Source organism: Poecilia reticulata, chromosome 21 (genome assembly GCF_904066995.2).
Source record: "Poecilia reticulata chromosome 21, P_reticulata-male-v2, whole genome shotgun sequence".
Lineage (NCBI taxonomy): Eukaryota > Metazoa > Chordata > Actinopteri > Cyprinodontiformes > Poeciliidae > Poecilia > Poecilia reticulata.
The window spans coordinates 2,210,531-2,226,209 of NC_088850.1; the positions used below are offsets into that span (position 1 = coordinate 2,210,531).

At 37.9% G+C, this 15,679-nt stretch overlaps 1 long non-coding RNA gene across 1 annotated transcript; it reads right to left on the reverse strand.

The window, feature by feature from the left end:
* Positions 1-10,999: 10,999 nt before the first annotated feature.
* Positions 11,000-15,285, reverse strand: LOC145549689 (uncharacterized). The gene is made up of 3 exons (XR_014085536.1): positions 15,198-15,285; positions 14,596-14,695; positions 11,000-14,361 (listed from the first exon to the last, which is right to left on the reverse strand). It is a non-coding gene; the product is annotated as an uncharacterized LOC145549689 (long non-coding RNA).
* Between the last annotated feature and the right edge of the window lie 394 nt (positions 15,286-15,679).

A 15,679-nucleotide genomic window follows, 5' to 3' on the forward strand; every position in this document is an offset into this window, starting at 1 on the left:
TTTACAAGTTTCAGAAATGTCCTAAATAAATAATTTTCTTTTAAAAAGCGGCCAGGAAACAACAGCCCAGGCGAAAACTGTGATGAAGTGAAATGAAGGGGTTGTTCAAAGTAATCAAGCATCCGCATGGAGAGATGAAAATGGCATCAATGAGGGGTGAAGAGAAGATGATTACAGTAATTAAGACGAGCCATTATAAAGACAGAAACGGTAAAAAACAGACGATGGATCTATTTAGAGCAGATCTCCTCCAGTCGGCGTTTAGACAGTGAGGGGAGCTGATGCTGCTGCTGCACCTTTCTAAACTAATGTCTGGTCCAGGTGGATTCCTCAAACAACACGGCTCCATCTGACTGGACCACATAAATCCACATTTAATCACTGAGATTATTTCATTCCTAACAGCGAAGACAATAATTGGTCAGAATAAAGAATCTGATTTTCTCTGGTGACAAATATAGCACACTGGTCACTCAAACACAACACGCAGATGGCTGCAGAGCCCCAAGCAACAAATATCTTACATGAAATGTGGTCATTTATTTCCTGAGTTTCCTTAATTTTTTTCTAGATGTCTGTTCTGTCTGCTCCGCGGTTTGTTTTTTCTCTTTCTCTCCCTCAGTCTGCCTCCGGCTCTCTACTCACAGCTGCACCTGGTTTCTAATCCATTCTCTGGTAATCCAGTATTTAACATCTTCTCCTTCACTAACGTCTGGATGGTTTCTGTCGTTATTCATGTTCCCCGTCTCCTCTGATGCTGCTGCCTTCTTGCCCCGTCCCCTGTGTTTTCCTTCCTTACGCCTTGTAGTCTCCAACTTCCTGCTTCTAAATTGGGTTCAGATAATTAAAACCTGACAAATTCTTCACTAACAATCTCAAGTTTTAATATTTTATTCCTCTCCCCTCTACTCATACGTTCATTTGTGCATTTTCTAATAATGCAATTAGTAGTAAAATACCATGATTTCTCAAAACACAAACTGGGACAGAAGTTTGGATTCAAAAGACATAAATCAAAGTTATACACATGGCAATGCAAACACCTTGTTTTGATTTATCTAATCATCATCATCATCATCATCATCATCAATAAGTTTCTGGCTGATCAACGTTTTTGGAAAAGTTTCCTGCACAGGATCATTTTCCTTCAGTTTGGGTCAGATGAGTAAAACCTGATCACACAATAAAACAGGTTTGTTAAGCTTTGGGAATGTTCTGACCTCAGCTCTGTTGATCATTATGGGTTCTACTAACAGACTGGTCAAATGTCCAGCTGGCCTGATGCCAGAATGCTGCTGACGGTGATTGATCAGGGTCCAAATTCCTCTCTCTCTATTCGACCTCATTTCTCAGCTCTGTGACCTTTTTGACCTCTCCAGACAGGAAATTATTGCGTAGTAAAGTTAATCTTCCAGCTCCTGAATGAACCTGTCACGCCTCAGCAGCATCACTTTGCAACGTAAACCATGTCTGAGATGAATCCAGTCATTCTGCCTGCAGTTTCCATCCAACATGACAGCAGATTTCACAGAGATGACGTTATGTTGGTTATTATTCCTGCTGTGGCAGAACGATTGGATACGGGATGAAAATAAAAACAACGTTTTCATCTGGCTAAAGCCAGCAAAATGAAACTGATCGTAAATGTCCTGATGCTCAACCTGACATTCAGTACATTTGATTAGCAACACCTGGATGCTACTTTCCAGAGCTTCGTCTGTCTGAGACTTTATCAGCGCAGAAAACATACCTGGAGGTTAATTTAAAGAAATTCAGGATCTGATAAGGATCCGTTTGTTTTTATGAGTTAAACTCTATAGAGTAAAAATGCCAGTGTTGAATTAACACCCAAAAGTGTCTATATGTGTCCAAGTCAGCTGGTGTTAAAGTAACACTTTTGAAAGTGTTAAAAGGTTGACACCCATTTTTTGTTAAATTAACATTGGTCTATAATACTGAAATGGGTTTAAGAAAAGTTAAACTTTCCATGTCTGTGTATTGTTTTGAATATTTTCCACTGGATTTGATTGATATCGACATCTTGTGGGTCAATTATTTACTTTTTTAACACCACATTATGTTTTGTGATCAACACTACACTGGTGTTACTTTTAATATATTTTAACACTAACACCATTGTAACTGTTAATGTGACACTCTGTATTGTTGAATTTAACACCAGCCGACTTGGACACATATGGACACTTTTGGGTGTTAATTCAACACTGGCATTTTTACTGTGTAGAATTGAAATATGCATTTAGTTTAATCTAAAGATGTCAGCATCCATCAGTCTGCAGCCGCTGGTTTTTCTCCAACTGGACTGGAAATGAGCCGAGTTTTTGGTCCAACAAATCCAGATTAAGCCAAATTTCAAATTTGTTAGATCCTAAATTTGAGTCTAACAAATTTAGAGTAATTTTATTTTAATTGTGTAAATAAAGTTTCTTCTAGACAATACATTAAAAATATTTCACTTTCATCAAAGATCATTTGCAGAATGTTTCATGGCAAGATTTTAAAAAACCTTCAGATTAATTAAGTTTTGTGATCTTTGGAGCTTTTCTCGAGTTTTAATGTGAATAACTGGTTATAAATTAATGTGATAATCTAATTAATTAATAAAGGACTTTAGTAATGAATAACAGTGTCTGATTATTATCCAACTTTGCGAAATTGCCGCAGTAATGAGATATTTACACATTAATCAATTAAAGCATCACATGTTTAACTCCAAGAAGCTTCCATTAATATATCATTTTTATAAAGTTCACTGAAAAACTAATTAAAAACTAATTTTTCTGTACTGTAGTTGGAAATTTTATGTATTTATGTTAAACTGTGCAGAAAAAGCCTCTTAATGTTCAACATAAAAACATAAATAAAAACTTTTTCACCTCAACAAGAGAGAATATTAATTATAAAGATTTTAGAAAGCATGAAGTGCTCCGTAAATACCCACAAATAACCAATCAAATGTATTGATTGAGACCCAGAGGTGGGGGGGGGGGGTGGCTGGGGGGTCTGAGCGATCCGATATCGTCTCTTTTAGATCCATTTGATCAACAGGATAATCTATCAATGAGTTAAAAACCTTCATATGTGTAATAAGATCCTCCTGGTGAACAGCTGGAGTAGATTAATCTGAAATAGATTAAAGTGATTGATCTGAAATAGACATTTTGTTGATAAAATACAGATGCTCTGTTGAGTTTTTCAAGATTTTTATTCAGAAAATGTGAGTTTGTCTGATGACCAACTCATAATTAATAATCAACCAGATAAAAGGTGAAACTATAGATTAAATTACATTAAGGTTATATTATATTAAGGTCTGCATTAAACAGTCTAAATAATAACTTCACTCAAACTCCCTGTGATGTTCTAGAAGTACACAGGACACCAATCTATTCACGGTTCAGTTCACTGATTTTTATGTTTAATGTAACTTAAATTATTCACATTAAATTATCCTAGTTTTTTTATGTAGCATATTAAAAATATACCTGGAGCATAAAAATATGCTGGCTGCACAGTGGTGCAGTTGGTAGAGCTGTTGCCTTGCAGCAAGAAGGTTCTGGGTTCGATTCCCGGCCCCAGTCTTTCTGCATGGAGTCTCCATGTTCTCCCTGTGCATGGTGGGTTTTCTCCAGGTACTCCGGTTTCCTCCCACAGTCCAAAAACATGACTGTTAGGTTAATTGGCCTCTCCAAATTGTCCCTAGGTGTGTGTGTGTGTGTGTGTGTGTGTGCATGGTTGTTTGCCCTGTGACAGACTGGCTACCTTTCCAGGTGACCCCGCCTCTCGCCCGGCACGTTAGCTGGAGAGGCACCAGCACCTCCTGACCCACTAATGGACAAAGGTGTAAAGAAAATGGATGGATATTAAAAATATTGAAAGCCTCCAGGAGATTCATTAATTTCACTGATGTTGAATTGATGGGCAGTTAAAGGAAGTTAGCTTCTGCCAGCACATTTTACACTGCATGTATTAATGCATATTAAGGTGAATGTGATGTTTTGAACTTTTAAAATAAATAATTATAAGGATTTTTAGAGAAAATTGCAAGTATTTGTTGATGTTGGTGGATGTGGTGCCTTTTTTTTAATGCATTTTCTCTCATTGAGGCCCATGACCTTATTTACAAGAGAGAACTGTTTTGATAAAATAAGCATTACATATGCAGTAAATAAGAGATTTGACCCAATTAAATAACCAGCACCAGCATAAAGAAGTGAAAACAGAACAAAGAACCAACCTGCAGCAGCTGTCAGAGCTCATCACAGAACGAACCGACTGAGGAGGCCGACTGGATTACAGCCACAATTTATGCAAAGAAGCATCAGAAATAAAACACAATGAGACAGAAGATGGAATAAAGAGACTGAAGATGAACAGAAGTGAAGGATGGATGGAGAGGAAGTGAACGAGAGATGAGAGGTTTTGAATATTTTTCCCATTTCTGATATTAATCTGCAACCTTTACAACCTGAAGAGCCATTTTGCTTTAAAAAAAAAGGAGAAAGGGACATTTTATAAATTTAGATACTTTAGAAAATTTGTTCTAATCTTCAAATTACAATTCTATAAAACTTTTTAGGATTTAAAAATAAATATAGAACTAAAATCTTGCAGAAAGAGGATTGACAGGTGTTTCTGTGAGATGGAAAATGATGTAAAATAAAAAAGCAAATTGATTAAGACCAACAAGTGATAAGAAAACTGATCTGAAAGCATATTATTGGTTCTTTAAGTGTTAAATTTAAATAATTCTGCTGCATCTCTGCTGTGAATCAGCTGATTTGTTTTATTTGCCTTTATGTAGCATCTTTACCAGCTGATCCGACGCCATTGTCTCCTCCGCTGTTAGAAACTGTGTTAGACCAAAGAAAAAACCAAGCAGAAAATGTGAATCTGATGAATGAAATCAGCATAAAAGCTCATCAGTGGGTGGAGAACCTGATCAAGTCAGGCTGTGCATCAAATGAAGGATTTAAGATTCACTGGTTTGAACACGGTTTTCATTACTCGCCTGGAAAAAAGACGTCAGAAGCTTTTATGGAGCTGAATGAATCATAAATCACCTGATCAGCGTCTGAACAGGCGATCTGCTCCGTCTTCACCGCTCTTCAGGTCCAAACAGCTTTACGACCCGATTCCTCTTCGTTTTGTCTCCATTATGTCACATTATGCATCACATGAAAGCAGACAGAAAAAGATATTAACCAACAAGGTGAGGGAAGCTGTGAATCTGTCCTGAAACGACCGATGTGACGCTGGGACTGTAAACGGCACAGATAAAAAAAAACAGATCAATAACTAATACGGAAACACCTTAGTAACAATACTGAACACAGGGAAATAACTGAATATGGAAAGACAAATTTAACACAAATAAACCACAAGGAAATGATGAAAACATAAACATCCAAGGTTTGTAACACATTCTGTCGTTTCCACTTTATTCAGAAAAGTTTGACTTTATTCTGTAGAGAAAAAGTTAATCAGTTACATAAAACACTTTTTTTACGCAAGTGGTTCAAATAATACTTTGTGAAAGCCACAAAGTATTATTTGAACTTCGTGATAGAACATCTGTCTGTTTTTCAGTCTCAATGTTTCTAACACCAACATTTGAACCGACAGCAGTGAAGCTTTAAATTAACAGTTTGCAACCAAACTTTACATTATATGAGCAAAAACATTCATCCACCTCCATGTGAAGCTGCGTTATGAATATGTTTGTGAATCTCTGCTCTTTTGGTAACAATTCAACTGCATGCTTTGAGTAGGTAAAGCCACATTCAAGGTGATTTATTTTTACAAAGAAAAAGTCAAAAAAATGAACAAGCTTCAGGAATTTCAGCGAGCGAGGCGAGAAAGTCTAACTCTGCTGAATGAAAAGGTGATTTAACCGATCTAACAAAACCATCAGCACAGGAGGAAATAAATTAATCATTACTTTATTGCCTGTGAGAAAGTCAACAATGTCAAGCGTCCTGCCTCAGAATAAAAAATAAAGCTTAGTCTGTAACTCGGATTCATTCAGGCAGCTTCACTCGGAGGAACGTTTCTGCAGCCAGAGCAAAAACGACAAAGAGGAGGAGAGTCTGTGCTCAGTCAGATGGACAGATTCACTGAATGTTGCCAGTTTGTTTATTTCTGGTCCCTGAATGCAGAACGACCAATAAATCGACGATTATTGTCAGAATTAGCAGCGTCAGCAAAATGAAAAGAAGGAACACAAAGAAGAGCTGAACTCAGTTCAAACCTGTTAGAAAAAAATAAATGTTTATCCTCTTCATCTTCATCATCATCCTGGCTGCCTGCTTCCTCTTGTCACTCTATATTCCAGTTTCATTTCCAGGTCTGTCCAGATTTACGTTAAGTCAAATAAAATGACCAAATCACATAAATTAGTTCTTTTTATTCATTTTTTTCCCTCAATATTCAACCAGCACCAGCAGGGAGAAGATGAGCTATTTTCATATTTAGGATGATTACATCAAGGTGATCTTAGTTTGGTTGTTAAATTTTGCATCTGAAACTTCCAGAAAACTGCAGAACAGCTGAAACACTGAAATCCTTTAAATCTAAACTAAAAGCTGCTTAGATTTGCTTTTAAACGATAATAAATGAAACATTGAGCAACATATTTGATGAGTATCAATGATTTTGGTGATGACAAAATGAGATCACCAAAAATCACCACTCCCAAACACACACACGCGACTTATGTCCCCTCTTGGCAAAAGTTTTAAAAATTTTCCAGATGGTTTTTAACATGTTTTTTACTTGATTTAGAGCATGTCCAAGAGGGGACCTAAAAAATGTCCCCTCTTGGCCGGAGGGTCCCCTGTTAGCGAGTGTAAAACGACGCAAATGTCCCCTGTTGGATAGGTGCGCAAGTACGCACACACACACACACACACACACACACACACACTCTCTCTCTCTCTCTCTCTATCTTAACCACGCTTCACTTACCTCCTCCTTTCTCTTTGTTCTACACAATTCACCAATAATATCCAATAACTTTTTTCTTGTTACAAATTACAGCCAAACTATTTAGCAGAAAAACAGAAACTGAATGTTTTTATTGGGCCTTGGGAAGCGAACATTAACATTTGGAGCAAAAGCAGCAGAACTGAATCCTTGGCAAGTTGAGACTCCATGGGATGAAATTTGGCTCAACTTAGCCGAAAATCACCATTTAGACTTCATTTGAGCCCACAGCTAAATGCTACAATTTAATCTTCAGTTCATGAACTCATGTTGTAACTCATAATTGAGGGAACTTAAAAATATCTATTACGGTTTAAACACGATAGATTAAAATCATTTTTAAGAGTGAAAAACGTTTTAAGAAATAAAATCTTACAACTTCACCAATGTGACTAAGTTTGTATTTATTTGCCACTTGTCCCTTAAACATATTTTTGATTTATTTCATCTTTCCATAGTTAGCCATAATGCTAACTACATAATTCTAACTACATATAGTTTCTATAGTGGTCTATAGTGGCTCCATTTTTACTCAAGTAAAAGTAAAAAGTAAAAAGTATCAATCCAAGGAATTACCCAGGAGTAACAAAGTATTTACTAAAAAATCTACTCAGGTACTGAATAACTAATAAATTATCAATCTTTTAATATTTAAAAATGACATCATCGGATGGACCAACATGTAAAGTTAGGTGGGATTTTTGGTATTTTAAGTACAAAAATTATGACAATAATTTATATTAGTAACAAAATCAGGCTACATATTTTTCAAAATTATTTACTTTCAATATAAAAAAGTATAAAACTTTAACTGCAGGTGTGAGTCTGTGTGATGTCTCTGGTTAGAAAACCCAGAAATTTAGCTCAAGTAAAATTAGTGATAAAAATACTAAAAGTAAAAAATACAGCACAGTAAAAATACTCCTAAAAGTAAATTTTTTCAAAAAAGTTACTCAAGTAAATGTAACTGGCTGCTAATAAACTCTGCACTTGTGTGACAGACTTCTAAAAGTGATGTCTTTGTCCTAACTTGGTCACATGATCTTATATATATATATAATTTCTTAGAAATAAGACCAGCGGTTACTCAGCTTGTCAGGTACATGAAGCTGGAGACCAGGATAGATTAACGATTAAAGTACTGGTCTCTGCTTCCAAGAAAAGCTCTTGGTTTCCTGATACCGATCAGCGTGGAGCCCAGTGGGCTTCCTGCCGGGTCTGTGTTCTGCCTCCGCTTCAGACGCAGAGCTGGACCGACTGCAGAGCCCGTGTGGTGATGTTGGAAGACAAACATTTGTATCACCGCAGGTCTAAATGAGCCCACAAAGGTCCGACTCGTTTGTCTGGTCGCCGAGGCTCAGGCTGGCCTTTTCAGCCGCCTAATTAAACTGATTAAGAGTCAAAGGGTGCTAATGAGAGTGACAGAGCGGCGGAGCGGGTCCGGGTGTGTGTCTGGTGCCATGGACAGTTTGACCGGTTTGGGTTGACAAGGTGTTGCAGGTTAATGCGACACAAACACCAGGATGGTCTCCACGGCTCTCAGCTCAGGTTAGAGTCAACGCTCCGCATGTTTCCACATCCTCATTACGTTTCTGTTACAGTGTTGGCTGATTCTATTAGCTCATTGTAAAAACAGTCTGGGGAGGACGCCGCGTTAAAGATAACCTACATCTGCTGTTTACCACAAGTTTTACTGACTCTTTAACTGTACAAGAACAGCTTCTGTGGTTTAATGATACAACTTTTATCGCCCATTCATGTTGCGTTTAGTAAGAGTCTTAATGGCGACACCCCTCCAGGACCAGACTGTGGAAAAACGGAGAGGAAAGATTCACTCTGACCACTTCACGACCTCATTTACCACTTCTGCCCTCTGGCAGGATCTAAACCCACAGCAGAGAGGAGAGATCAACAAACTAATGCTGCCTTAAAGCTGCTATTAACAGCCAACATGTCAGACAACAAGCAAAATTCACTCCAGGGACACAGACTGTAATCAGCCATGATTACAGTCTGTCATGATTACATTTCAGTTTTGGTTGAGACAAGCAGGCAGAATTTGTAAAGCTTTTTGATTTGTAAAGATGTTAAGTAATGATCAGCTCACAGGATTATTGGCCAAAACGTAAAAATCCAAAACACAAAATAGACTCATGATATTTTCAATTGTGAGAAAAAAGAAAACGCTGAAGTAAAACAAATGGAGCAGTAACGTTATCTGCCCATTGAGACATCTGTCTATCTTGCACAAACTGGTGACAGTCATGTGTTTTTTTACTCAAGAGTGAGTTGATAGTGTTGAAGAAGATTTTAGGTTATTATATATTTTGGAAAATCTCTGGCTCCATCTTCTTCTCACGGATCCCAGGTTCTCCCGGCGGGCCGAAGTGAAACCACACAGAAAGCAACAATGAGTGTTGACGTCACAGAATTTCAGAGTTTAATCCAATAGAAGACAACGTATGAAATTACAACAGAAACTGCAGAACAACAGAGACATACATTCATTTACCTGAGACAAATAGAAAGAAGAAGGAAAGAAAGAAAGAAAAGCAAAGACGTGCTAAGACATCTTTGGAGAATTGCAAGAGCAAAATTTGATTTGTTGCTCCTGTGCACAAAGTTTTATAGTAAAGGCGTATTCTTGCCTTTAATTTATTCAAATAAGGCGTATCTTTGCTCATCCAACCAGGAGCTGTCTCTGACCCTCTTTAAAGTTATAAACTCCCTGCAATTTGTTTTCAAGATCAAACCCCAGTTGTCACCATTATCTAAACAAAGTGGAAGCAGAGCTTCTCCTCTACTGGCCTGCACTCCTGCTGTTTTATGACTTTTCACAGATCAATGTGAAGCTGGAACCTCTCCTGATTCTTTCCCACACAGACAAAGGGCAGTTCAAAAGATCTTAGCAAACAATCTGCTGTAACTACAGGTAACATAAAGGTCAATAGGGCAGAATAAGTTATTAATCTGAAAACTGTAATTAGGCTATTTCAATCAAGACGTGTTAAGTTTTAAAACTAGCATATTTTAAATTTATTTTCTTAACAATAGAAAACACAGCTTTTGGAAATAAGTTGTTCCTCATCCCATTAATCTGTTTTTAAAGTTTAAACTTGGTCAAACTGAGTCTGATCCAAACTACTCCTTATTCTGCAGGGGCCTTCCCTCCCAGAACAGGTGACGTTTTGATGTCTGCAGTGAAGCATCCATCTTCACTGCGCTCTTGTAATTTTAATCAGAACTTAGACTGGGCTGTTCAGAGTTCAAGCAGAACCCCAAGTTATGTGAGTTTGTGGGATTTCCCCTTTGTTTTTCAGTCTGGCTCAGCTGGATGCTGTACCGTCTGTCTGTAATGGATGTAAATCATCATTACTTGAGATTTTCACCACAGTGGTTTTGTCATCATGGTGTTGGTGGAGAGAAGTACAGGCCTGGGTCTGCAGGTCTGAACACACAACCCTGCGGTTCTCCTGTCTTCAGGTTTCTGATCCAGGCTTTTACTGGTGTAAAAAACAGTAATCCATAAACAAAGGGGGTTGGAAGTCCAATAATGACAGATTTCTGAGCCAGTTTGTGTGGATTTATGTGGATAGAGAGATAAATTGTAGGTTTTGTGTGCTAAAGGCCATAGTGTGAAAACCATGGAGGAGATTTGTTCCCCCAACTGACAAACTGTTGGAGGTCTGCAGGTTTTTAAGGTCGTTGTCTCAAAACATCGTGATCTCATGAGTGACACGAACTGGTTGGTGGCCATTTAGGAACAGGACAACATGTTTATTTAGGACAGTTGTTATATCCTCCTGACTACCAGTAGTTCATTTTTGTCCTCTGTAGAAGACATTTCTAAACTTGAATATCTCCCACCCCCTGCATTCTACTGAATTAATTCATTTTGGTATCTACAGAGGACATTTAGGGCTTTTCAATGATACCACATGTGAAGGGGTGGGACTTTTGTACACACCTTTTTCTACTTCATGAAAATGGCGTTCATCAGTAATAACACATTTTATGGGAAGAGACAAAGTAAGTGCATAAAACCTTTTATTACCTTACAAAGACTGTGGGATTTAAAAAAAATGGTGATTGGACAATATTTTTTTTCCTGGTAGTCAGGAGGATATCTTTAAAGCAGTTGGCTCTGTGGTTTGTTGGAGATGTTGGTGAGTTTCCTAACCTCAGTCCTCTGCTTCATCAGGTCCAGCTTTCTCATAAAAATCTAAGATAAAACTGGACCAGAATCACTGGCTTCACCTACAGACCATTGCACTCACTTTTGCTTTCCTCACCATCAAACCTTAAATGTAAAACTAATCCTTGTGGTTTTGAGCAACACCAATAAAAATCCCACTTGGACGAGCACCGTTTCCGATGACGGCTGTTATTTTCTCTCTGCTCTGGTTGGTTTTTAGTGTCAGCAGGCAATGAGGCAGAAGGTCCATTAAAATCCCCTCTGAGGAAAACAGTGACAGGCCAGTCAGGGTTCAGCCATTAGCTGCACAGCCAGCCACACATTTGCAAGTATAAAACCGTTTATTTACGTCTTCAGACGGACACAGTACTGCTTTATTTAAATTATATATTAAAATGACTTTCATGATGCATATTTCATTCACATAATATCCTGCTTCATTACCATTTCCCTTCCTCTTAATGTTAAAGAAAACCCGTTTATTTCTTGCAGTGGACTGGATGCTGTCATTACTTGTTGATTTACCAACATAAGTTGCTTCCTGCTCTCCCCGAAGGCTGAAACATTTATTTAAATGATGTTTTGACTCACATTGCTGAGCTTGTTGACCTTTAACCTCAAGTAGGAGCGTGTTGGACTAACTCCTCCCGTTCCACTAGGGGGCGCTACAGTTTGTTCACATGGATTCTGAGGAAGTGAAAATTGAAAGCGACCGGAAGTAGTTTGTCAGACGAAGCAACATTAACCTTAAAAATTTATCCGTTATTCTTAAACTGTAAATTTTTAATCTTATAAACTACCAGAAAATGTGTTTTTTTCTTACCTGGCTGTTTTGGCAGATTAGCTGTGAGCTAATGAAAACATTTGTGGTTTTCAGTCGTTCTTACCAACTAAAAATGGTTTTATTTATTGCTTAGTATGGCTTAATGCTGATGGGTTTGTTACTGTAAGGATTTCAAGGAGCAAACTGGAAGGTTTTTAATTTATATTAGTTAAATTAAGCAAAGCTTTGGTGATGTGCTCCTCTGGTTCCCTTTAAAAGAAATTTAGTTTGAATTTTATGCGACTCTAAGTGTTGAAACTGTGTTTCACTTTGTTGACATCTTTAATTTACTTAGCAATAAATAACCAGTTTATGATATTTTTAATAAACATCTTTTGTTGATTAATTTCCTGCCGCTTTTTATGTGCAACATGTTCTCATTTAATCGACATTTTCAAGTTCCTGCCACTCAACAAAACAAACATGAAACTCTCAGAAAAACAGACAGGCTAGAAACATGAAAACAATAAACTTTTTATCTTCCAGCAGCATGACGAGGTGTTAAGAAGTCAATTATAGCTGCACCTCTTGTTGAAAATGCTGCGACTGATGAGATGTCAGGGAGGGAAGCGCTGAAAGGAATCGGAGCAGAAAGTAAAATGTCCAGGAAATGTTTTTCATCTTTCAGGTCACAACAGGAAGCCACTTCAGCCACTCGTCAGAAATGACAGAAACGTCAGAGACGGATCCAGGAGTGCATCCGGTAAAAGGACCTGAGTGACGCAAAGATTCTCAGAACCTCAAAAAAAAACCTTTTTGGTTAGAAAACAATTTTTTAAGAGCATAAACTCATTAATTCATTGAAATGTTTGCAGAAAACAACATAAGACCTTGGTGTGTGAATGCTAGCATCAAAACCTTGAGTTCATTATTCAGTTTTGAGATTTCCTTTAATAAAAATATGATTTATTGTTAAACTATTACAAATTCAAATACTGTAGTTATTCAAATTTCATGGAAATTAAACTGTGGTTCTTCCACTTCCACTGAAATGTTAAGATCCAGCAGATTCAAACAGTCTTTTATATTATTATTATTATTATTATTATTAATCCACAATCCCTCTCAGATAACAACACTGTCACTACTTTAGATCAAAATCAAAGTGAACACTTTGAGGCTTCGCTTGGGGAAATATAATTATTTTAAGTCTAGGAAATACTTGATCCTACTGGACTGAACTGATGGAACATTTTCCGCCCATTTTGTCATAAATTTAACTCAAATGTCCAAAACTTTTTCTATTCTCTCAAATATTATTCACATATCTTTGTAGATCTATTAGTGAGCTCTTCTCCTCTCTGAGTTCATCCCTCCCTCCTCACAGGTGGCATGTCAAGATGCTGATCAGTGTGATTACTGCACAGGTGTTTCTCAGGCTGGCTGCTCTGAGATGAGCCGTTTGTCAGACAGAATAATGCTGCAGGTGTCCCAGGATTTGGTTTAGAAGTTGATATCTAGAGAATCGAATGGTAAAAGTTATAAAGAATGACTGACTGTGTTCACATTTAGCATGTTGATGTGAGAACCTCCCTGATGTGAGAGCAGACGGGCCGCCCCACTGGCAGCTTCTCTGTATTAAAACATCCATTAAAAAACACATGTAGAACACAAACTACTGGGATGTAAACTTACTGCCTGGATTAGATCAGTTTGCATAGATTAAAGAATAATTTACTGCACTAAACTTGGAAATTTGCACCCAAAGTTAAGCATAAAAAGCTGTTTGAAAAACTGAATTGTCAACAGTGTGAAGAAATAATCACCACCGATTTCCTCCCTCAACACTCTGATCATAAATTCTTCCTCATGAATAAAACATCAGCAGCAGAAAGACTTTTACAATCTCACTGCCTTCATTGATTCCTCACATCGGCACGTAAAATCTGCAGCGCTGCGAAAGCCAGATGTTTTCCAGACTGTTGATACTCGTCTGCATGTTCTCCTGCATTAGATCATCATCAGCTGTGTCAAGTTTTTATGGATGAGATGAAAACCTGCAGAAGTCCTGACACCGAGCTGGAGGTTTGCCTTCCTCCAGGACAGCAGCCTGAACATTTCTGTAAGTAAATCTGGGATCTGTCCACCTGATTAAGTCCCGGTTGATCTGTGGTGTAAGTGGCTGGCAGATTTCTGATCAATCATCCTGAGCGTGTTTGGAGAGTCGTGGAGATTATCAGCGCTGCAGTAATGAGCTCCCTTGGCCTTCTCTCTAACATCACTTCTTCTTCTTCTCCTGCTTTTATTTCTGCTCCCATTAATACGACCGAGCTCCAAGTTGGACTCGCTCCTTCCTCCCTCCGCTGTCTGTCACCGTCTGTCTGCTGGATTCTCCCTGCTATCAGGAGGGTTTCAAGAAAGCAAAACACTGACACCAAACACATTTGGAAGAAAGGTTTCTGAAGTAAAGTTTGAGTTTGTAGATTGGTGGGCACCAGGCGAATGAAAACGTAAAGCATGAAAACAGAGGAGTGCTGATGAAATGGGGATTTAGATTCACATTTAGGTAAGTTAGTTCTCCAGCAAGGACAGAGCATGAAGGCAGTGACTACTGAAGAAAATACAGACTGACCTGTTCCCAGTCATACATCTTTATATTGGTCGGTTCACAGCTGGATATCTGTCACATCATCTCAGCATCGTCTTTCCAAGGGTCCAGTTCAACCACAGATCTAATGGTACAGATAAAAATACTAGTTAACCACTGAGAGGGGTAATTACTGCTTAATTATGCTGCAATTACCATTTACATATAATGTAAGTGATTCTCCTCAGTAGGTGAAATAAAATCAGGTGATTTATGGAACCATCCATCGTTTCTGCTTTATATATATATATATATATATATATATATATATATATATATCAACAGAAAGCACTTTCTCGCTCTGTATCGCCATGCTACGCAGACTCGTTGCCATAGCAACTGACAACAATGCCGCTTCATGTTTTAGGATTTAACACCAAAAAACATTCAATAATTTTGCACACAGAACAAAACATTTAGTTTGTTGTTGTAGTACGTTTTAGGCTTAATGTTTTATTAATAAATAATTGCTGTGGTAGATTAGCTCCCGCTTCTACTTTACTAAATTATTTAAACATTAACTGTAGCCCACAAAACGCACATTTAATTTAAAAAAACTAAACAAAAACATCTTATTGCCGTCTTACCTTTACGTATCAATGAAATCCATGCACCACTAATTCTGCACAGGAATATCCGTTTATCCAAAGCCAAGTTTATCCTCGGCATCTTTTCTACTCCGTTTGAGAATCAAACTGTCTGGAAGTAAAACCTTCAGCTCCGGTGTTGGTTTTCCTTTAATTATTATCTCCTGCTTCAATTGAAAATCCACTTTAGAAAACTGTTTAAGTGTAGAAATGTAGTATTTCATGTTGAAGAGAGAAGAAAACCAATTTATCGCTGTACTTTACTTATTTACTGTGTGGCTAGCTACATGGCTAGCTCGCTGTGTCTTACTCTGCAGTTGTGCAGTCACAATATCTGGGAACATGAGCGCCCCCAGCGGTGAGGCAAGAGAACTGCCTGCCTCACCTCGACTGTTCTCTGCCGTTTCTTATCGCTCCTCCGCACACAAAACACGATACACACACAGTTAGTGGCCAAAAACACTGTACATTATATACATAAG